This window comes from Choloepus didactylus, chromosome 19 (genome assembly GCF_015220235.1).
Source record: "Choloepus didactylus isolate mChoDid1 chromosome 19, mChoDid1.pri, whole genome shotgun sequence".
Taxonomy (NCBI): Eukaryota; Metazoa; Chordata; class Mammalia; order Pilosa; family Megalonychidae; genus Choloepus; species Choloepus didactylus.
Window position 1 is genome coordinate 26,001,930 of NC_051325.1, and position 23,186 is coordinate 26,025,115.

The 23,186-nt window shown below is 39.2% G+C and overlaps 1 protein-coding gene across 6 annotated transcripts in view; it reads right to left on the reverse strand.

Annotated features, from left to right (window-relative positions):
* The window catches only part of PLCB1 (phospholipase C beta 1), an 856,401-nt gene that overhangs the window by 318,556 nt on the left and 514,659 nt on the right, over window positions 1-23,186 (reverse strand). The window lies entirely within an intron of this gene.

The following is a 23,186-nucleotide window of genomic DNA, read 5'->3' on the forward strand; positions in this document are numbered from 1 at the left end:
CATGGCTCTGGGCTGTGGGTCCGGCCCCAGGCAGGAGTGTCCCCAGCACGCTGGGAAGATGGCTGTAAGGGGCATGGTTTCTTTCTCCTTTTGGCTCCTCTCTGCTTCCCTGGCCCCAAGACAATCAGCAGTGGGTGTGGGAAGGGCTATCCTCCACACCAGACACCAAGACGTTGGCCCAGCCCGCTCCTGCCGTGCTTCACTGAGTGGTTCTCCCCATCATTATCTGCAGCCGCTCCCAGGTTTTTTTTTTAAAAGAACTAGTCCGTCTCCAAACGCCAACCCACCATTTCCCCACACCACAGTGCAGCCGCCGGACTTTCAGCCGGCTCACTCACTTGTTTCAGAATGCAGACTCCTGGTTTCACCAAATGTACGGTCCCTGTAGATTTAGCAGACTTTGTCTGGCTGATGCATTGCTGGAACTGGTGTTCTGGGTCACTTTCTGGTTTTTATCTAGTATTTTTGATGGAGGTGTCTTTTTGCCCCGTGTCACCTAGCCACCATCTTAGGTTCTCCCTCCCTTAATACATTTTTAAAAACCATTGGTTATTAGGAAAATGTAAAATTTAGCTATTTAGCCTATTTTAAAATACCTGAGCAGATTTTCAGAAATTTTAGCTAATTTCAGAAAATTAGCCAATATATATAATTGGTGCCAATAACTTATAATCAACTTTATTTTCTCTGTGCTTACCTCACAATCTTTGTCTTCCTTGTGAGTTTGCTAAGCTATAGAAAAGAGACAACTTTTTCCAGACATCATAAATAATAACAGATTACCTACCTTTTGACTTTTAGAACATGCTTTAAAATGTTCAATGTATATGCCTTTAACTTTATAAAAGATCTTAAATAAGGGAGAAACAGCAAAGGCTTCAAAAATAAGCTAAATATAAATATATTCCTCCCACCTGGGCTTCAACAGCCCATTAAGGGGGATTCATTACCACTTGCACACAATGCTCTTTGCTTTTACATTGTCTGTTTATTATATTGCTGTGATTAGAAAGATGAAGTAGCCCAACTTTGAAGGATTTATAAAAGAGTAAGCATCATGGGCATTAGAAAATGGACACTATAGTGTGGATAAGTATATTTTTATTGTGAGAGGTGTTATTCATATTTCATTATCATGGAGTTACCACAGTAGGTGAGTTTATAGGATTTTCACCATTCAACTTAGTGAGGACATTGCATCTTTGAGGTCAACTATAGCAACTGGCAGTTGTGATATTATATGGTTTTCCTATTAGATATTGGCTTTACAGATAAGGCAATTATCTTAATATCTCATTAAGGGTATCATATCACTTGGTCAAATGTTTGCTAGTTAGCGGCTGTCAGGCCTTGACTAAGTCATATAATTTTTATGGTCTCAGTTTCCTCATCTTCAAAATAATGTTTTGAACTAGATGACTAATAAGACCTCTTTGCAGATTCTATAGATTCCTACATTTTCAACATACCCAATCCTTTGGATAATATTCTTCAAGTCTGCTGATGTGCTTTGTAATTTAGTCCTATACTTTTTACTTTCAAGCTTTATAAGGATGTCTCCTAAAGCTATGGAGTTTGTAGTTTGGTAAAGAAATTCATGTTTCCTATCTATGCTCTTTAGGATCTAATGATCTCTGATTTTACATGAAGGAATGAAGTGGCCATTGAAATATTTCTCCTTGTTATCTTAGCTACTATTTATGGAGCACCTATTTTGTGCCAAAACAGAGAGAGCCTCTTTATATAGCTGATCTCTATTTCAAAGTCAAGTAATAATCTGTCAGTGGCATAGGTAGGAATCAAATTAAAATCTGCATTTACATTTATAATCCATGCTTTCTCTTTTCTTTTTATTTTCAATTGTTTGACATTTTACTTCTTATGAAAGAGTACATGAGTAACTTCTACTAGATTAAGACAGACAGCAATCCTTAAATAAGCTCCTTCATTTTTCCTTCATCAGAAACAACACTTCTAAATCTTTTAGTTGATGCTTTTAGTATTTACTTCTAAATCTCAAAATAATATGCTTGTATTAATATTTTTTTTTTTACTTCTAATGTTAGAAGATGAAGATATTTCTCTATTCTCTCTGCCCATATGGCACTTAAACACATCCTTCCCACCCTTCTGGGATGGTTATATTAAAATTTGGTTAGATCAGTATACAGTGTTTTATTATCATGACTATGTATGCTATTCAGAGCTGAGTCACATAGTAAACTAATAATCATTTTTTTCCATTTAAAATTTAAAATTTTTCCTGTTGTCAGTAATTGTTTTGTTATGTCATTTGTTTAGTTTCTTCTTTTTCTAATTCAATTCCATCAGCTGTCAAACCTCTCTGTAATATGCTCAAACACAAGTGTTGTCCCAATTTCATTTTCTTGAAGAAGTCTTTCCTGGAGCCTGTTCATCTGCTCCAGTCTAGACTGATCAATTTCCACATCTGGAGCGCAGCTATTATCTTGTGATCTCCCTTCAGTATCATCTTGGGGATTTCCTTCACTTCTATCTTTCTTGTGTTGAATCTCCTTTTTCTTTTCTTTCTTCTTCTTCTTCCTTTTTTTTTTTTTTTTGTATATCATGTCTTCCTCTTTCATGGTTTACTTTTTCATTTTAGTTAGAGCATGTTGGACAGAAACTTCCTGAGAAACGGTTCATGGTATTCTTATCTAAAAACGGCTTATTACACTCTCATACTTGATTGCTAGGTTGGAAAATTTTTGTGGGAAAGTCTGCTCCATGTCTTTTAGCTTCTAGTTTGGTTGTTGAGAAGTTTAAAGGCTTTCTGGTTCATCATCCTCAAAATAAATATTTGGTCTGTGTCCACCCCCCCTCTCCTTCTTTTCCCTCTTGAAATTTCTGTCTTCTTCTATGCCAGTTTCTTGAAATTTCATAATGATATGCTTTGGTATGGGTCCATCTTTATCCCCTGTTTTGGGAACTCTTTGAGTGCTTTCAATCTGAAAGCTATTGTCTTTCAGATGGGGAAATTTTTCTCGAATTATTTCTATAATTTCCTCTCTCTTTTTTGGGATATTGTTTAGCCAGATTTTAAAATTTAATATATTTTCTCTTAAATTTTCATTTCATTTCTTTGCTCCACTTTCTGAGAGATTGCCTCAACTTTATTTCCACTCCTCTTTAAGTTTTTTGTTTCTGCTACTCGATATTTACTATCTAAGAGACAGTTTATCTTCTATGATTCTCTTTTTAAAGAACAGTATTCTATTCTTGTTTCATGGATGCAATGAATTCTGTTATCTTTCTATAAATCTATAAATAATGTTATTAAGGTTTTCTTCTCACTAAATAGTCATTATTTCCTCCAAAGTTACTTTTTCCTGATGATTTTTCCTTTTAAAAGATTTTATTCCTGAGATATCTAGTAATTATTTTTTGTCTGCTCATAGTCAAATTGGAGGACTAAAAAGCTAATTGGATTTTTGAAAATTATGAGAGTTGATAAGGCATCACCGCAGAGTGATCTGTCTTTGCCTCTTTTGGAGGAATCCCCAATGTCAGTATCTTTGGATCTTACTTCTTGTGCTGATCAGGGTTCCCAAAGATTTGTGTAATCTCTCGCCAGGAGTGTAATGGCCTGGATGTTTGCATCCTGAGCCATCAAGGAAGAGGGCTGGAGGTCTCCCTATTCAGCATGCTTAGGATCATTTCATCTCCTTGTGTGCAAAATGATAGATAGCTCTGCCTTCACCTGGGCCCGTGTCATCCTCAGATCCACTGTTTTCTTGTCTCCAGAAAATAAACCCTTAGTGTATTCCCAGATGGGAGTACTGATCATTCATTTACCAATCCTCCTTATTTAAACTCCCTCCTCCAACCCCACCTCCAGAGAAACCTAGCACCATTGATTCCTGAGACTTTTGAGATTTCTATGGAATAACTCAGGTTGGTTCCCAGTTTCGCACATTGCTGATATATGGTCAGCTTTCTTGGGTCCGTTATATTTGCCAAAGACAACCCTCAACTAAAAGATGCAAATATTCTCCGGGAAGTCCAGCCACCAGGCAGGGCTTTCTTTAGTTCACTGCTACATCCTCAGAACCCAGGAGAGTACCTGACACATAAATGCTCAATACATACTATTTGAAGGAATGATTATTGGGTGCTATAAAGATTAATATTTATGTATTACTATGTATGTATTTTTGTGTTTTCTATTGCCGACTAACATCCCCAAACAAATCTGCATCACAGAACACTGAAAATGGCAATTCTGAGTTCAGCAGTAAATAATGCTGCAAAGGAAGGAGTAATGCAAAAGCGTCAAGGAAATGCAATGAGAGCTTGCCTACCAGAACCAAGGGGTCTCAGCAGATGGTGACTGATGATACCATCATAGTCAGCCAGTGTGCTTGTAGGACAAGAAGGGCTTGGGCAGCTGAGGACCAAAGGTCCTCAAGAAATTGAGACTTTTATCTCTATCCTTTACCTCTGCTTAGCTCCTGGCAGAAGCGCTAATCAGACAGCATTACATGTCCAAAGTCATCAAAACAGGATAGAAGAATGGAGACGAGGATAATTCAGAATAGGATAAATCCACACTTAAACAATAGAAGAGTTGATTGTACTTCATTATGTTGCTCATGAGAGTTCCCTGCCTGACAATGTTCTCTCATAGCTTTTCTTTCTCAGCCCTCGCAGACATTCTTTTTAAGTACACAAATAAAGAGTATACCTGAAATAAATCCTTCGGCTCATACCTTCTACCCAGAAGCTTATGAAACTTTCCATGAGGTCAGGGAACAGAAGCCGATGTCCCTCATTTACACAGAAACTTCCGAGCCTGGTGGTGAGTCCTTGGCATCACGCTTCTCATTGCTCCATGACCCAGGTGAGGCAAAAAGCACAGCGGGACAGGGTCCAAAGCTCAACTCTAAATAGGATCCATGGCACATATTGAGGTGCCTTTAAAGTCTCCCAGTGGGGCTTTTATCTGCTCTGTCTGTGATTTTTACTAAGATGGCTATCTAGGGAAATGATCCCATCATGGCATCAAAAACCCAACATGAAATTACTCCTGAGCTAGTATGGAAAGTGAATGTCAAGGAAGGAGTGAAGTGTCACAGAAAGCAATGCTGTAGAGGTTCAAGGAGGGAAAACGTGACTGGCCATGTTTATAAACACAGTACTTTTTTTTCACCCCAGTGGATTCTGACTTGAAAGGAAGTACCATATTTTATAAGTGCAAGCAGGATTGAAAAGGAAGAAAGAGAGAGAGAGCGATTGCTTGTGAAATAGGTTCACAAATTTAATGTATTTCCATAAAGGAAGGTGTATGGTTTGAAAAGAGAGGTGGTAAAAGTTCAGGGGGCATATCATTAAGAAGGCTTTGGAGGACAATTGCATGGAACTTTGAATAGGAAATGAGATACGGTAGGTTAGTATAGGCTGGAGTGAAATAGTGACACATCCTAGAGTAATTTGGGCAGATAATAAAAAATATATTTACAGCCTCCCCCTCCCCAGCCCCGAGGATCTGGGAGAAGGTGCAGATGTGTTGGACATCCTCACCTGGACTGGTGTTGATGTTGTCACAAACATTGGGACTGGCGGTTTGATGTGCTGAGCCCTCGAGCATGGGACTTGCCCTTATGAAGCTCATTACCACAAAGGAGAGTCTAAACTTGTATGTAATGGTGCCTAAGAGTCTCCCCCTGAGTACCTCTTTGTTGCTCAGATGTGGCCCTCTCTCTCTCTAACTGAGCCATCTCGACAGGTGAACTCGCTGCCCTCCCCCCTACATGGGACCCGACTCCCAGGGGTGTAAATCTCCTTGGCAACGCAGAGTATGACTCCCGGGGATGAATGTGGACCCGGCATCGTGGGACTGAGAGTATCTTCTTGACCAAAAGGGGGATGCAAAATGAGACGAAATAGTTTCAGTGGCTGAGAGATTCCAAATGGAGTCGAGAGGTCACTCCGGTGGACATTCTTATGCACTATATAGATAACACCTCTTAGGCTTTAATGTATTGGAATAGCTAGAAGCAAATACCTGAAACTACCAAACTCCAACCCAGCAGTCTGGACTCCTGAAGACAATTATATAATAATGTAGATTACAAGGGGTGACAGTGTGATTGTGAAGACCTTGTGGATCACACTCCCTTTATCTAGTGTACGGATGAGTGGAGGAATGGGGATAAAAACTAAAGGACAAATGGGGTGGGATGGGGGGATGATTTGGGTGTTCTTTTTTCAGTTTTATTTTTTATTCTTGTTCTGGTTCTTTCTGATGTAAGGAAAATGTTCAGAGATAGATTGTGGTGATGAACGCATAACTATGTTATCATACTGTAGACAGTGGCTTGTATATCATGGATGATTATATGGTGTGTGAATGTATTTCAATAAAACTGAATTTAATAAAAAAAAAAAAACTAAGGAAATCTGAAAAAAAAAAAAAAAAAAAAAAAAAAGAAGGCTTTGGATGTACATATAATGAGCAGAGAAGAATTGACCTCACTGGACTTGTCCGTGAGCATCAAGCCCCAAAGGCTCTTTATTCATGGTCTTACACTCAGAACAAGAAAGCAGGTGGAAAGGCAGAAAAATAACCTGTAGTATACAGCAATAAATGGCAAGTGACACTTGGCTTTAGTGTTGAGAAGATGATAGTAGTAAACCGTTTACATGGGGCCAGGCATTAATCTAAGTGTATACTACATGCATTAACTGATTTAATCTACATGAATACCTTGTGATTTAGGTACTATTATGATCACTACAATTTTACAGGTTAGGGAACTGAGGCACAGAGAGGTTAAATGACTTGACCAAGGTCACACAGCTAGTAAGTGGCAGAGTGAAGATTTGAAACCAGACAGTCTGATTCCGGTATATGTGCCCTTAACCACACCCTAACTTTCCTGATTTTCAACCTTTTAATGTTGGTTATAAATTACAAAAATTAAACAAAAAAGGCTGGCTGGGTCAAAGAGAACCCAACTGGCCCTTAATTGTCAAACATAGCTTCTCTATTGTCCAGCATTATTCTGGATTCCAACTTGGGCTAATGATAATTTTCAAAATTATCCTTAACTTGTAAGCCCTTACTAATCTCAGAATTAGCCCATTTTCATGAGATTAGCTCAAGGGAAAATAGGGTCTCAAAGAAAGGGGCATGGCTAGAGAAAGAAAATTGTGCAGAAAGGTTTAGGACCCTGGATGGAGATCCTGGGATTCCTTGATGTATATTATTTAACAAATATCTACATGCTGCTTCCTACATACAAATATTAACTCATTTCATAGTCATAATGACCCTATGAGAAGGGTACTATTTCTATGCCCATGTTATAGATGACGAACCCGAGGCAAACGTCTTGCCCAAGGTTACACCGCAAGTGGAGAAGTTGGGATTTGAACCCAGGCACTCAGGCCTTGTGTTTCATGCCATTACCCAGCATGCACGCTGTTGTGGAAAATCCATCATAATCCAGTACTAGGAGAAGGTAAAAATAATAATAACTGTAATTACAGAAGAAGGAGCTACCATCACTTGAAAATTTGCCATGTGCCAAAGACTGAAATCTGATGAGAGATATACTTTTTAATTCCCATTTTCAGTTGAGCAAAGTGAGGCTCAGAGAAGCAAGCAACTTGTCTGAGGTCACAGAGGTACATTGTGTGAGAGAAGGATCTGGATCATAGGCTGGAGAAATGAAAAAGAAAACAAAACAGGTGGTGATGGTGAGAGCAATTGATGATTTTTATACACATAACCTTCTTTGCACTGGCTAAGAAGCACATGATGGACATGAGGGATGAGGAAGATGAAAGATGAAAAGGAAGAGGCACTGAGTCCTTGGCAGTTGGCTTCCATCTGGCACCACAGATTAGTCCTAAAAATAGCCAAGGAACAGTTTTTGCTGTGATTTGCTTATCTCTCAAAACAGTGTGGGTTTAATCTTTCTGTTTAAAGAGGCAGGGCTCAGGCAGGGCAAATGACCCATCTGGTAGAAGTGTGAGGATTAGCTCTTTGATTTGCATTTGCCTACCAAGGTCCAAAATTCTTTCTCAGACTTAATTTACATTCTAATCTCTGCAAGTAATTAAAGGTGTCCTTTAGCATTTTGATTCTCCCACCCAGAAGTCTTAACTTTTAGGGAAAAAAATAAAATTCACTGGAAAACTCATTATGCCACAGTGAGGACAAAAGAAATGCTAACAAAAGCTGTGACACTGTTTGGGGGTTTTGCAAAAAAATACTCAAGTTAGCATAAAACATTAAAAAAAACAAAGCCAAACACATGCAAATAACATCTTTCAAAGCCATGCAGCATGGAAAAAGCCCTCAATTCTGAGGTGGAAGACAGATGGCCTATAAATCCACATGGAGTCCTCACAGTCAAGATGGGCAAACTGGACAAAGTATCTGCCAGCTAGCATGGCCACCAGCTTCATTCCATTGAGCCAAGTGCCAATTAGGCATGATCTGGCAGTTGGATGTTTGGATGTCACCGGGATTAGGTGGTTGCGAATCCATTCATCATCATTCAATCCACACTCTCATTGTAATGATACCAGAGCAAGCTGGAACACTACTGGTCCAATGGCTTAGCACCTTCTCTAATCACTTCCAAGCACAGCACTGAGAAGCTATTTCCTTGGCTCATGTTTATTCCGGGTGCTGTGACCCTTCTGTGAATTGTGCTAGAGCACCTCAGAGAAAGTAAGTGCAGATGGCTTTATATCCTGTGGTTCACCAAGATTGATTTGCCTGTTTTCAGAAATAATCTATTGAATGCTCCCTTTTCGATTATCTTTGCTTGTAGGGCATTAACTTCCCTACTACATTTGCCAACTAACTCTGTTTTTGTGTGTTATATAAACTTTACTGGTTTTCTTATCTATTTTATCCATTTTTTCCAATCCTGGAGTCAGGATGTTCTATGCATGATCTCATGTACCATTATTCAATCTTAGATTGCAAACTGTTATGCATTCTTATTCCAGTTTTGATTGTAAAGCTGTTCTATTGGAAGAAGTAGGAATTATTGCTTCATGGGTACAGAGTTTCTGTTGTGGGTGCTGAAAAAGTTTTGATAATAGATGGTATTGATGGCAGCACAACATTTAAATGTAATTAATGCCACTGAATTGTACACTTAAAAGTGGTTAAAATAGTTAATTTTAGGTTATGTACACATTACCACAATAAAATAGAATAAATGTTGTATTACCATAATTATTTACAAACATGAGTCCAAGAAATGCTGGATAATGTCCACTAAATCAGTATGTGTGCTTCTTAAAAGCCTTTGCAGATTAACCTCTCATCAGTTCTAACTGGTTTCTGTGTCCCAGTTTTCCTTGTTGTACTGAGTTGTACTTGTTGATATGGTTTTGTGTGAAAGTTCTTAATAATAACACCTAACTTTGATTTAGCACTCTTCCTTTTTTCAAAATAGTCTCACAACTATGAGTACATTTGCTCCTCACCCATCTGTTTGGTAGGTGGAACAAAGTTTTATTATTTAATGTGACAGGTAAACAAACTTTGACCCAGGGAGATTAAACAGTCCCTTAAAAGTGATATGGCTAGATAAAGACAGATCCAGATCAGAACCCAGCTCTCTTAAAAACCAGCCTTGGAGATTTTCCACTGGATTTTTCTAAGTATTGAGCCATCAGTTAGAGTTACAGGTCCTCAGAGGGCAGCGAACAACTTCTGTATCATTTCATTAGTGTCACTGTCACATCGCTCTTATCAGAGGCGTCTCTTCACAGTGGTTCCTGATCGTAATACAAAGGAGGCCAAACATTCTAGATCCTCAACCAGATCATCAGTTTCCTTTGTCAAGCTGGATGTTATCTTCCTAAGGGCCAGGACCAGACATTTTACTTCATTTGATATGTTTGGGCCCAGAATACATGGTTATTGATGCTTTCTGATGAATTACTTAAAGCACGTGATCTCTTTAGTGCCTTAAATGCCACCCATATCTGGTCTGTCCCTCTGCTCTGCAGCATTCCTGAAGCACAGCTTGAAATCTCACTTTCCTCTTCAAAAGCTCTTATAATCTCCTCCCTCTGTACTTACCACAGAGGAAGTTCTATCTACACAAGGAACCCCGTGAGTGAAGAATGACACCTTTCCATTGTCTAGCTTAAGGGGTGGCACCAAGTAAGGGTTGGAAAAAAATGTGTGTTGAATAAATAAATGAATGAATGAGCCAAGAGGAGCCATCAAGGCTTCTATGCACAGAACAAATGCCTTAATTCTGATCAACTCCGTCTCAGACAGCCTATGCTCCTGCCAGACTAGTCAAGTTACTGGACCTTCCTAAGTCTCAGTTTCCTCGCTGTAAAATAGGGATAATAAAATGGACTCACAGGTTTGTTTTGAGGTTTATACAAAATAATCAGTAGGAGCAGGTAAAGACCTCAAAGAAATTCCTGACATCTGCAGGACCTCCTTAAATAAAACTTTCCTTCTCCTTCAGGCTTTCCTGGCACAATGCAGGATATTCAATGAGTATCTGCTAGATGGGCAAATGGAGGTGTATTACATTCTATCTTTTTATTTTATATATTATCTCCCCTTTGAATTATAAGTTCCTTGAGAGCAAAAATTTACCTTTATTTTGTTCCACTCCCTAGTAGTTCTGAAGTTAGGTGGACAATATGTGTTTGTTAGATTAATATGCAAATGCAATTGTGTTGTATATATTACTAGAAGAGTGTCAATTTGCAGGCTCTCTCTTTGATATAAGTGAGATTCTTGTTATAGCTGTGGAGCTGGATGCAAAGCTCCTTTTTATGCTATTGTGATTGTGGTGTCTATTGTTTTGCTGGCAATGTTACTGTAGCAGACTTGACTGGGGTCCCAGGAGATATATTGAGGCCAATTTCCTGGGCCTTATCAGTGTTGTACACACCGGTCTGACTTCCATCTCTTTGATGGCTGAAGATTATGCACAACAGGATGGAAGTGCCTGAGAATGAGCACTTCCTAGGAGCATCTACAAACAATGACTGACAGGAGCTGGAGTATGAATATCCCCCACCCCTCACCCAATGGTTGGGAAACTCAGAGGCGTGTGTTCTACTTGGCCTTCTACAGTTTATCAGAGGGACTGAGCTCAAGTTACTCACACTGATGGCTGGCTTGAGAACACAACCTTTACTGGTTGCCTTCTCCTCCTCATTCATACTTCTTACTGTCCTTCCAGTGCTTCCTGGGATCACCTCTCAGATAAGTATCTGGAAGTGAATTCTCCTCTGGGTCTCCTTCTGGAGGAATCTCAACAAACACACATAGTGACATAATTACAAAGATGTGTGGCATATCGTCTCTGTGTAAGGTGAAGTGTAAGGCAAGAAGGCCAACTGCTATCCCTATGCTATAGATAGTCTTGCTTTCACAGTTGGAGCCCTGGAGACCGGAGTGCGTTGGAGTTAAGACAGAGCTCCCAGTCTCCATAATGCATTAATAGAACCATTGGTTGCGCTCAGCTTCCTATATTATTCCACCCATTGCCACAGCACATTTTCAGCCTTTCCGTCAAATGTCAGGGTAGACTGCTGTATTAGTTAGGGTTCTCTAGGGAAACAGAATCAATGAGAGGTGTCTGTGATTATCAAATTGTAAAAGTGACTCACGCAACTGTCGGTATGCACGAGTCCAAATTCTGTAGAGCCGCCAACAAACTGTCAACTCCAAGGAAGATGTCCGATGAACTCCTCAGGAAATGAACCGGCAACTTCGACGAACTCCTCAGGAAATGAACTGGGATCTTCGACGAACGTGTTCAATGAACTCCACAGGAAACGAACCGGCAGCTTTGACGAACTCCTCAGGAAATGCTTCACTGGGCAGCCGAAGAAGTGAAAGTCCTCTATCTGTCTTGCTTATAAGTCTTCAACTGATTAATTGGATCAAATCCAGCCAATTGCATTCTCTCATTGCGGAAGGCATGCCCTTTGATGAGTCATCAGTCACAGCTGCAGTCAATTGACTGATGATTTAATAATTTATCAACCAGCCTCAAACGTCTTCACAGCAATTGTTAAGCCAGTGTTTGCTTGACCAGACAGCTGGGTCACCTGGCCAAGTTGACACATGAACCTAACCATCACAACTGCCCAGGCATCACTTCATCTGGCTTCCCTGTGGTCATGGTTCCTTTTTAATGGTGTTGATTCTCTCTGCATTCAGCTCAATTGTCCTCCCCCCACCACCACTATTAATTAGATGAGAAATCAATTATTAACAAATCTAGACTCTGGAACATGCAGATGCTCTGGGCCAAATGCCTGTGGCTTTGTGGCCTTTCTCCCTCCCAGCCTAGTGCAAGCCGCCAAGCTGTTCCTTTTAACTGAACCATACTTCCACCTAACACCTCCTGGGAAGGGGAAAGGTGTAACAGTCTGCAACTGTCAATGTTGTGTTCTGCTGGGAGGTTTCGTCTAGGGAAAATACAGCCATTCTCTGCTTTCTCCAAATAGTTCTCACATGAAATGGCAGAGCCTAATCTGACGAGAGAAAGAGGTTTTACCAAACCTGGGAATTAGGCGACCATGTGCACTCCTTCCCTCCTCCCCCCACCTCTTTGGAGCTGGCATTTGACTTTGTCTTTTACTATGTGTATCTTTCATGACTTGCTATTTTTTGAACAAAAGCTATTTATTTCAGCTTTGAATGGACACGGTTATGACTTTATGACTTTCTGGCTAGGGCTGTGATGCTGAGCAGAAAGGGTCACTGAAAGGCTGGAGGAGGAAAAGAATAGGACTCCCAGGTGAAATATCTGCCTGTCTTCAGGCACAGTCCCTGCCTCCTAGGTATGAAGTGAACACAAGAAGAGGAAGGAAAGTGACAGAAGTTACCAAGTCGACCAGTGAGCAAATCCAGAAAACTGCATGGACCCATAATGGCTATTTTGAAATATCATTTTTCTTTTCATTCTTAGCCAATCTCAAATACTTCAAAGATGTCTATGAACATATGAAACAGAGTTAAGAGCTTGGAATGTACCCACAGATGACAATGTCATTCTTCTGTGACCTTCCCCAGAGGTCAGAAAGTCAATAAGTGGAATTTAAATGGGATCCTAATCAATAACATCCTAAAATGGCTTTCTCAGTGTAGTAACTTAATTAAGGCATGAAAGAACTGGCTACATCAAATAGTTTTCATCCGTCTTTGCCTTTTGTGAAGAAAATCTATTTCATTTGAGTGTACCTCATTCATTCATTTCAGTTCTTTTAATTGTGAGATAAATCTTTAAACCAGTCAATATTTCCTCCAGATGAATGGACTTCAAACTGAGCATCTTAAATCTCCTGGGGTTTTTGCAGATGTGCCTGCAGAAACTGGGGATGGAGTGGGGAGGGGAGCCAGGGGCAGGGCAGCCATTGCCAGCTACACTCCAGGCCCCCCTCTGTTCAACCCAAACAGTACTTTTCTATATATTGGCTTTTCTGGTGTGATGTACATTAAAAGAAAGACACAAACAGATAAAAGGATGCTATGTCAAGGACAAGTTTGAAAACCACTGTGATAGAGGCCAACTACCAGCTTCTAAATAGTCAGCATTGTATCTCTTTCCTAAGCAAGGCCTGACGGAGGGCCCCAGGTAGGAGTGTGGGAAGGATTGCACTGGGGCACAGAAAATATGGTCCTTCTCCAGATGTTGCCACTCCCTTACTCCCGTGTTCCCAGGCTGCTCCTTCTGTGACAGGAGAGTTTGGGCCAAATGGCTAAGGTCCCTCATAGACAGGAAATCCCATGATTTCATAAGTGGTTACAACTAAGACAGTTATGTGGGAGGGAGGGAGGAACGAGCAATGAGCACAGCCCCTTCTGTTTTTCTCTGTCAATGCTCAGCTGCTCAGACCTGTAGCCATCTTTCAGTTTTGACTCTGTCATGGCTACTTCTAGAAAAGTGCCATCTTTGTTTGTTTTTCCAAGAGCAGGTTCTGAGATGAGGTGATCCTAGGAAACACCAATAGAGGAGGAGGGAATGAGAAGGGAGAAATAAGAATGAAGAGTACATTATCAAGGTTACAGCTGTGGATAACAAGGGCTCAATCCCACTGTGGAACTCTATGAGACAGGGAAGAACATGTATCAGAGTTGTCCCATACAAGGGGTAAGGAAACAAGGTAATTGTTCTTCAACTACTCCTGGGCCATGAAGTCTCTGGCACTTATATCCTGGCTGTGGTTGGGGGGACCAGTAGACCTGAAGAGGTGACATGCTTGCTTCATCCACATGTTACCGGTGAGGAATCTGGGGCTCCAGCAAGTGAAAGCCTCTTGCCCTGAGGTTAACTGGCTTAACTATAACACTGTTGAACTTTTTTCTTAAATTTTGGCATGTTTAATCACTCAAGGATGAATAATAGAGATAATAATAAAAATAATCATTATTTTTAGAACTTCTATATAGAAAAGAGAAATGGTGTTGGGTAAATATGATTTAAAAATCTACTAGGACAAGTAACTGACAGTGAAGTCAATAGTAAGATATAAGAATAAATTCTTATATTTATAAGTATAACTATAATTTCATTTCAATATAAACATAGTTAATAAAGAATCATTGAAGCAGAAATGAACATTTGTGTACAGACGTGACATGTCCAACACGTTCATGTTTTATTATCAAATGACTCTAACTTATTCTTAATTGAAATAAGTTCAGTCATCACATTCACTGAGTGACAGTAATATTCGGGAATGCTTCTGCCCAAGGCTCTGAATCTTACTTCCAAATAAATGGTTCAAAATAATTTAGTGAAAATTGGCATTTTCATTAGTTCAGATCAGTAAAGGTCTAGTGAGCAACAATTAATTTATGTAACCTTATTAACCAGGACATCGTATTTAATTCTCAAAGCAATGTGCCACAGGGATTGTTTCAAAGATGAAAAAACTAGGGTATAGGGCTGGTCAAAGAGGTTAAGTGCCTTCCTAAGATAAGGTAAACGGTGATGAAGAGTTGATTTCTAACAGTTTTAGTGGGACCTGCTGTTTTTATCTACCCATTTCTTCTAGGAAGCACACTCCAAGTGAATTTTGGAGACCCACCTCTCTCCCAACATCAGTCCATGTGGTTTAGGTAATCTTCATTGGCTGTAGAGCAAGTCATGTGACCTAAGTCCATCTACCAGGCCACTGAGATTCCAGTTCATGGGTGACCTTGCAGACCTGAGTCAGGCTGAGGGTTCTGGGAATTTTGGTAGACCCATGAGAAAAAAGAATTTCTCTATATGGGGACCAATGAGTTTATAGGCATGGACCTGCTGGTGGCTGTCTTGTCACTTCAGGAGAGTTTGACCAAGAATTATAGCCAGTACAGAGGAAATGATGAGAGATGAAAAAAGACAATTTCTGATAATATCACTTGAGTCCCTGGATGTAGCCATTCCTGAAGCCATCAACATCTTGGCCTTTTGCTGAAATGAGCTAGTAAATTACTTTCCGTGTTTCCATTTCAGTAAAGTTTCTGTTATTTTTCATTGGAAGGAGACCCGACTAATACTACAGGTTGCAAAATTCTCTTTTTACCACACACTTGGTGTTGACAATATGGCAGAATATAGTTTAATTTTATCAGTATTTTAAATAAAACAATACTGAAAATAGAATAGAATTATTTCTACTGATGTAATCCTTATTACCTTAGGTCTACTTGAGGGAAAAAATGCTTGCTATACCCAAGCTTCTATGGTTTGCTTAAAATAAAATTGCTTTGCCATTATTAATTTTGATTTTCAACCATTAAACTATGAATTCAGTGAGTTACTCACAAGCTTATAAGGGATTATATAGCTTTACATTATGATTTAATTGCAACACTTAAAGTGGGGAAATTTTGTGTATACTACACCTTATAAAGAAATTAAGAAGAACTGATGATAACAAAAAGGAATATAGCTAACATGATATTGGCTAGTATTATAATCTGCTATATTAATTCACATATTTAACATACTTAGGAGCACTTGCTCTTCACAGAAGAACACAAGTATGGACAGACATAATTGTTTTCTTTTGGTTTGGCAGCTTAATTAAGTGAAATGTGCTCTTCATTTACAGAGGTATCAGATAAATTGTAGAGTTTATCATTCTGTTTCTGGTCACAATAATATGATCGTTTTACTTTTCATGATCATTTTACTCACTGCTTTCTTCTGAAGAGTTTACGTGACAGAAATAGATATTTAGGAGATGGTAGTCTTCAAACTAAGATATTCATGACCCTTTTGTTTGGAAGAGACAGGGGTCATTGTGTATTCCTGTGTTAAGCATTTTTACATCTACAATGCCAACAACATGGCAAGGAAGACACATTTGCTGACCTGGGGGCCACAGCATTTTTCAATGCGTGCTTTTTAAATTGTAAAAATAAAACAAACTCCCTTGAGAATAATATTCTCTGTGACAAGATTCAAACGCTCCCTTTGCAGAACCCAAACATTTGAACATTTGGCCTTAGACTGCACAGCAACATTCTCTTTATTTATAACCAATATACACATTTCTGGAAACAGAAATTCCAATCTGGAAATGTGGCCAACATGCTAATTACCGCAGAGTCCACAAACATTAAAGTTCATAGTCTCTTCTGTATTTTCATTCCACACTTCCAGGTGCTGCACTTTTCATCAGCTCACTTATATTTCAGTTTTGGCATTTAGCCTTATGGTCACATTGAAACTTTTTCATTTACTTTTAGGTTTTGTTTTATGTAAAAATTACATAAATGAATATAAACATTAAAAGTTAGTGTATGCTGTCTCTTTGTGTAGTACTTATTTGTTTGTTAACATCTGATTTAAAATGTAAATTTCTTGATATAAAAGAGTATATGCATGGAGGACCCACTCCAATCAAGAAGGCAGTGTGAGATGCTTCAGAGCTCCTTGCCCCCAAGAAGCTCTGAACAATCAGCAAAAACTGGCAGAAACATGTTTCTCAAAGCTCCAGAAAACAGTGAAAGGACTGCAGTAACAGGGTGAGTACCGAATCAAGAAAAAGGCTATTTAAAAGCGGTAGGATCTCCTGGCACCCTGGCTGGCCCCTCCCCCGGCCCTCACTGGTTTGGCAATGGAGCTGGCTCGAGCTCCTAGTGCAGATCTCTTGTCTCAGTTCCAGAGAGAGCAGAATATCCCTGATGCACATACTGGGACTATATATGTCTGGCTCAATCTGTCTAGTGGTGGCCTGGGGACTCGTCCTGCATGTAGAAGGCAGTTCACAGAACTTTCCTACACAGAATGCTGTGGGAGAGCAGTCAAGTGGTGCTTGGGATTGCTCCACTCAAGAGATTGCTGGCTGTAGGACATGTAGTGCAGTGCCTGGGACCATGAGGAAATAGTTTTCTAGGAAAGAGGGGATATTCAGAACCATGTAAAACAGGGAGTTCCTAAGGCTACACACGCACATGCCCAAGACAAGATGCATGCACAGAATGCATCAGGGATGCCTCTAAGTTTTGGCCTGGAGCATTTCTCTAAACACACTGTGTGGATAAGCTCTGAAGGAGAGTGCCTACACATGTCAATCTGCAAATATCAGGAAAGGTGTTTCCTTTTTTCCTTTTTTTAGCTCCTGGCATTCAAGGAAAGCTCAATCATAATACAAGCTTAAGAAACAGATGCTAAATTCCAGTAATAACACATTAGAATATCAAAATGTCCAAGTTTCACCAAGGGTTACAAAATATACCAAGAAACAAGAAGTGATGACCCAGGCAAAGGGGAAGATCAAAGCATTAGGAACTATCAATGAGGAGGATCACACTTGGGACATTCCAGACAAAGACTTTTTAAAAATGGTCCTAAATATGCTCAAAGAGCTAAAGGAAAGCATGAACAAAGCACTGCAGGAAATCAGTAAAACAACATAAGGAGACTATCAATACAGAGATGGAAATTATGAAAAGGAACCACACAGAAGACCACAGTAAGAGAAATTTAAAATTCCCTAGAGGCATTCAATAGCAGATTGGAGCTGTCACAAGAAAGAATCAGTGCCCTTGAAGATAAGATAATTTAAATGATCCAGTCTGAGGAGCACAATGAGGAAAGAATGAAAAAACAGTGAACAGAGTCTAGGCACCTAGAGGGGCAACCATCAAGCTTACCAACACACACATTGTGGGAGTCCCAGAAGGAGAAGAAAGAGAGAAAGGAGCAGAGAGAATATTCAAAGAAATAATGGCAGGAAACTTCCCAAATTTAATGAAAGCCATGAATATACACATCCAAAATGTGAAACAAACTCCAAACAGTATAAACCCAAATAAACACCATGATCTATTATAATTAAACTGTCAAATAACTAAGATAAAGAGAGTTCTGAAAGCCAGAGAGAGAAGCAACGTGCCATGTACACAAGGGAGCCTCGATAAGATTAAGTGCTGATTTTTTATAGGAAACCATGGAGGCAAGAAGCCAGTGGGGTGACATATTTAAAGTGCTGAAAGCAAAAAATTGTCAACAAAGAATTCTCTATCCAGAGAAACTATCTTTCAAAAGAAAGGGAGGGAGATTAAGACAACCCTCTATAAACAGAGGTTGAGGGAGCTTGTCAGCACTAGACTGGCCCTGCAGGAGATGCTAAAGAGAGTTCCGCAGGTTGAAAGGAAAGGACAATAGACAATAGACTGAAGCGACATGAAGAAATAAAGATCTCCAGGTTGAAAGGAAAGGACAATAAACAATAGATTGAAGCTACATGAAAAAACAAAGATCTCCAGTGAGATCTCTGGTAAATACAAATGCCAGTACTACAGTATTTTTGGTTTATAACTCCACTTTTTATTTCCTGCAGGATCTAAAGGGCAAATGCATAATATGTAATGTTTTATCAGTGGTTTCAGATGTATGTTATATAACATGTAATTTGTGACAATAACTACAAAAAGGTAGGGGACAGAGAGTTATAGGAACATAGTTTGCATATAGTATCAAAGTTTGTATCAAAGCAAACAAAATTCTTACAGATTTAGTGTGGTAAATTTAAGCCCCATAGTAACCACAAAGAAAATACTGGAGAATATTCCAGAGACAGAATTTAGAATACAGGCAGAATTTAGACTACAGGCTTCCAGGGGCAGGGGGAAAGGGGGTGGGGAATTAATACATAATGGGTGTAGGGTTTCTGTTTGGGAATATGGGAAAGTTTTAGTAATGGAAGGTGGTGTGGGTAATGCAATAGTGTGAATGTAGTTAATTCCACTGACGGTATGTTTAGAAGTGGCTGAGATGGGAAAGCTTATGTTGTATATATGTTTCCACAATTAAAAAGAAAGAGCAAATAAAGAGACAATAACAATTAAATGCAATACATAATCTTGAATGGAATCTAACAATGGAGGGGAAAAGGCTCAAAGGGGCATTCACAGGACATATGAAAAAACTGGAATATAGACTATAGCTTTATATCAACATGAAGTTTCTTGAACTTGATAACTGCACTTGAGATTGCGGCATAAGTGAATATCCTTGTTCTTAAGAAATGTACCTGGCTGTAACAAGTGTTCAAGGAGCCTAATGTATAAATCTACACTCAAGTGTTCAGAAAATGGATTGACAGAGGTCATTTTCAGTCACTTTATAAATAAGGAAGAAGCAAACGAAAAAGAGCTCCTGAAGAAATCCTAAAGTTAAAGGATCAAGTGTTATGAACTGCAAAATTGAATTAAAAATTAATTTTCATTTTTGGAAAAAAATATACTGCCAATTGTTAGTTACTAAAAAATTGAGGTCTAAACCAGCAATTTTTCAGTTCCACAGATAAAGATTTCAAAATCGTCATTCTCTTGACTATGAAATGACAGTTAGCACAATCAATCTTCTCTAGTTTTCTTTCTTTACATAGTGCAAAAGCAGCAAACAAAATGACTTGGTGCCAAGTATTCCAATTTCAACATTACTTTCTTACTGGAATTGTTGGGTTAAGAAATAAAGGCTGTGATTGAAAAGTAAGGTTTACTCTAAGCGGCTAATAGGGAGTTCTCCAAAATTTAGAAAAATGTTCATCTTGGCCCTCCATCCAAATGCAGCTGCCTTTCCGCAGGCCGCTTTAGACTTAGCTTCTGAGCTGTTCACGAGATCTTTGTGCCAAATATGTAAGAGTGCTCAAGAAACATCTGCTGAAGGAGTGAGTGAATAAATTAAAGGATGATACTCCTTTTCCCTACAAAGTCTCCAATTCATCCCTGTTGAAATCCTGTTCAGCCCAAATGCTATTGCTTCCATGAAATTTCCCTGCAGGAAGAAATCTCTCCATTTCTCTCTTGCTGCACTTTCTCTGTACCATACCATTTACAATGTTGCTACTCAAAGTGTGGTCCATGGAGCAGAAGCTCAGCATCACTTAGGAACTTGTTAAAAATGAAGACCCTGGGCCTCATCCCAGACCTAGTGAATCAGAATTGGCATTTTAACAAGATCCCGGTGAGGTCTGGATACACATTAAAGTTTGAGAAGCACTAACTATGGAACATACCACATAGTGACATAGAGTTATTTACATTCATATCTTATTTTTAAAGAGTGTAAGCCCCTACATGGCATGGGTTTTATCTTTGCATCTGTCGTAGTCCATAGTCTCTTGTTTTTCACTAAAGATTCAGTGAATACAAAAGGCACGGGTAAATAAAAACAGAAGGTTTGCTATTAAGTTTGTTTTTGCAGAGTAGAACACCATGGATTGCTTTGTTTCTTGCCTGCTTTAAATTTTGGCTGCTTAAATAATAATTTATATTATTTATTGAATGCCTATTATGTGCTGAACTGAGCATTTAGTATACATAATCTCACGTTATCATTCAAATAAGGCAGCTATCCTGAGCTTCTTTTTTGGGAACATAACTTAGAGTTGAAGTGATTTCACTAAGATGTTTTGTAATTTGGCTACTTTCTTCTCATTTTTGATGACTTGCATTTCTTCCATACGAATTTTGGAGAAGAAAGAAGCTACACATCTAGCCTGCCAGATCTGCTGAATCAGCATTGGAATTGCCCAAGTGACTGAGGCTGCATTCCCAATATCATAGGTGCCCAGCTCTCCAGCCACATTCGAGCTGTTGGATTCCAAAGCTCCTCTCCTTGCTATGTGCTAGATGGATCTTTTGGTGGAGATGGTGCCAGCCTAAATCCCTTGGGACAGAGACCAGTAGGGACCATTCTCAAGAAATACACTGGGGCACAAATACTTTCATTCAATGATTAGATCACACCTACAAATCCATATTGAGTATTTCATCATGAAAAGGCCCATCTTGTAGGTGTTGGGGGAAAGGAAAGAAAGTCTAAAGTGTAGCAGTCCTGTGATTGCATAGAAAAAACAGACAGAAACACCAGAAAACTTAAAACCAACACACTATTTACTTCAATACAGTGAGGGAAGAGTTGACTCTTATTCAGCATATTAAGAGCCAGACGCTCTTCTGAGTGCTTTGCAGGCATTATCAAATTCAAATTCACAAATCAATGAGGAATTCCTTCCTGCTCAGTTTTGGAGATGAAATAATAATGAGGCAGGGATGTTAAGTACGAAGATCATACAAGTAGTTAGTGGTGGATCCAACTCTGAAACCAGTTAATCAGGCTCCAGAATATGCAAGTAACCATAACCTGTATTGCCACTCTTATCTTGCTTAACAGGCAAACATAGTTTCTTAATTGATATCATGTTGAATTATATAATAATAATTAAAGTTGCCTTTTAAAATATACATGAATATTGTGTGCTTGTGATTGTGGAATTCATAACTATACACCTGAAAGATAGCACTAAATAATCTTGCAAATGCTAAGAGACATTATCTTCCTTTTCAATGGAATCAAAATCAGTTCTTCTAGGATTATGCAGTTTTGTAATAACCTGTTCCATTTTTTTCCCTTTTGTCTCCTCTGTTCCATTCAACTCATCAGAGTACGATGTGTGGCAGCATCAGATACCAGCTGAAGCCAGGCAATCAGCAGAGGATGTGAAAGAAGGAGAAAAGGGCAATATCTATGCTTTGATGTGCCTCACTGGTTTAAAAAATGCCTTTTGTTTTCCTTAGGGCCATGGGCTGTTTTTAGAAGTCTCATTGGATTTGTTATAACACTGCATTAGCTTTTATTTTGAAGACGTGCTGGTTTCAGAAAGGAACTGCCAAGCTATTCCTGCTTAATGATGAGTAGAAATCATTATTAGCACAAGCAGAGAAGAGTTCTGTTTGGGAAATGTTTTAGTTTCCTAGGCTGCTTAAAGCACATACCATGAAATGGGTTGGTTTCTAACAAAGGGAATTTATTAGCTTACAAGCTTACAGTTTTGAGGCTGTGAAAATGTCCAAATCAAGGCATGATCAAGATGATGATTTCTTCCTGAACCCCAGCTGCTGGCGATCCTGGACTCCTCTGCCACAGGGCAAGGCACATGGTGGCGTCTGCTGGTCTCTCCTTTCACTTCTGGCTTTCGCTGATTTCAGCTTCTTGCTTCTGTGGCTTTTTTTCTCTCTCTGTATTCATACCTTTTATAAAGGACTCCAGTAAGAGGATTAAGACCCATCCCGAATGAGGTGGGTCACACCTTAAGTAAAGTAACCCCATCAAGAGGTTCTACTTAAAATGGGTCCACACCTATGGGAATGGATTAGCTTTAAGAACACGCTTTTCCAGGGCACATATAGTTTCAAGTCACCACAGGGGAGAAGGTAAATGACCCTAAAAGGAGGTGAGGACCCTTTCCTGCAGTTTCTAAAGAAAAGAGGGGCTTTTTAGGAGGCCTTTGAGAGAAAGGGCATCATATTTAAATAGGCTCAGATAGGCAGAGCCCGCGGTGCCAAGACCCATTGTTTTATCAGCTTTTTCCTCGGAGTGAGAACGATGACAGCAGCAAAGGCAAAGTGCTCGAGCACGAAAATAAATGAATACAGAAAAATTTCACCTATAAATTCCCAGCAAACAATATATAGGATACAATTAATTATATGATTATACTTTTATATGTAATACGTTTGTTTTTCATGTAGAGCACCAGAATAAATACGTTAAAAGACTTTGCAATCTACTTTTATGATAACCATTTTGATTAACAACTAGAAGCTTGCTAGCTAACAAATTTATTTCTTCTTAATAGTTGATTAATTGTGCTTTATTTTCCTCTCTATGGAATAACTAGGAAATTTCACAATACAATCATTG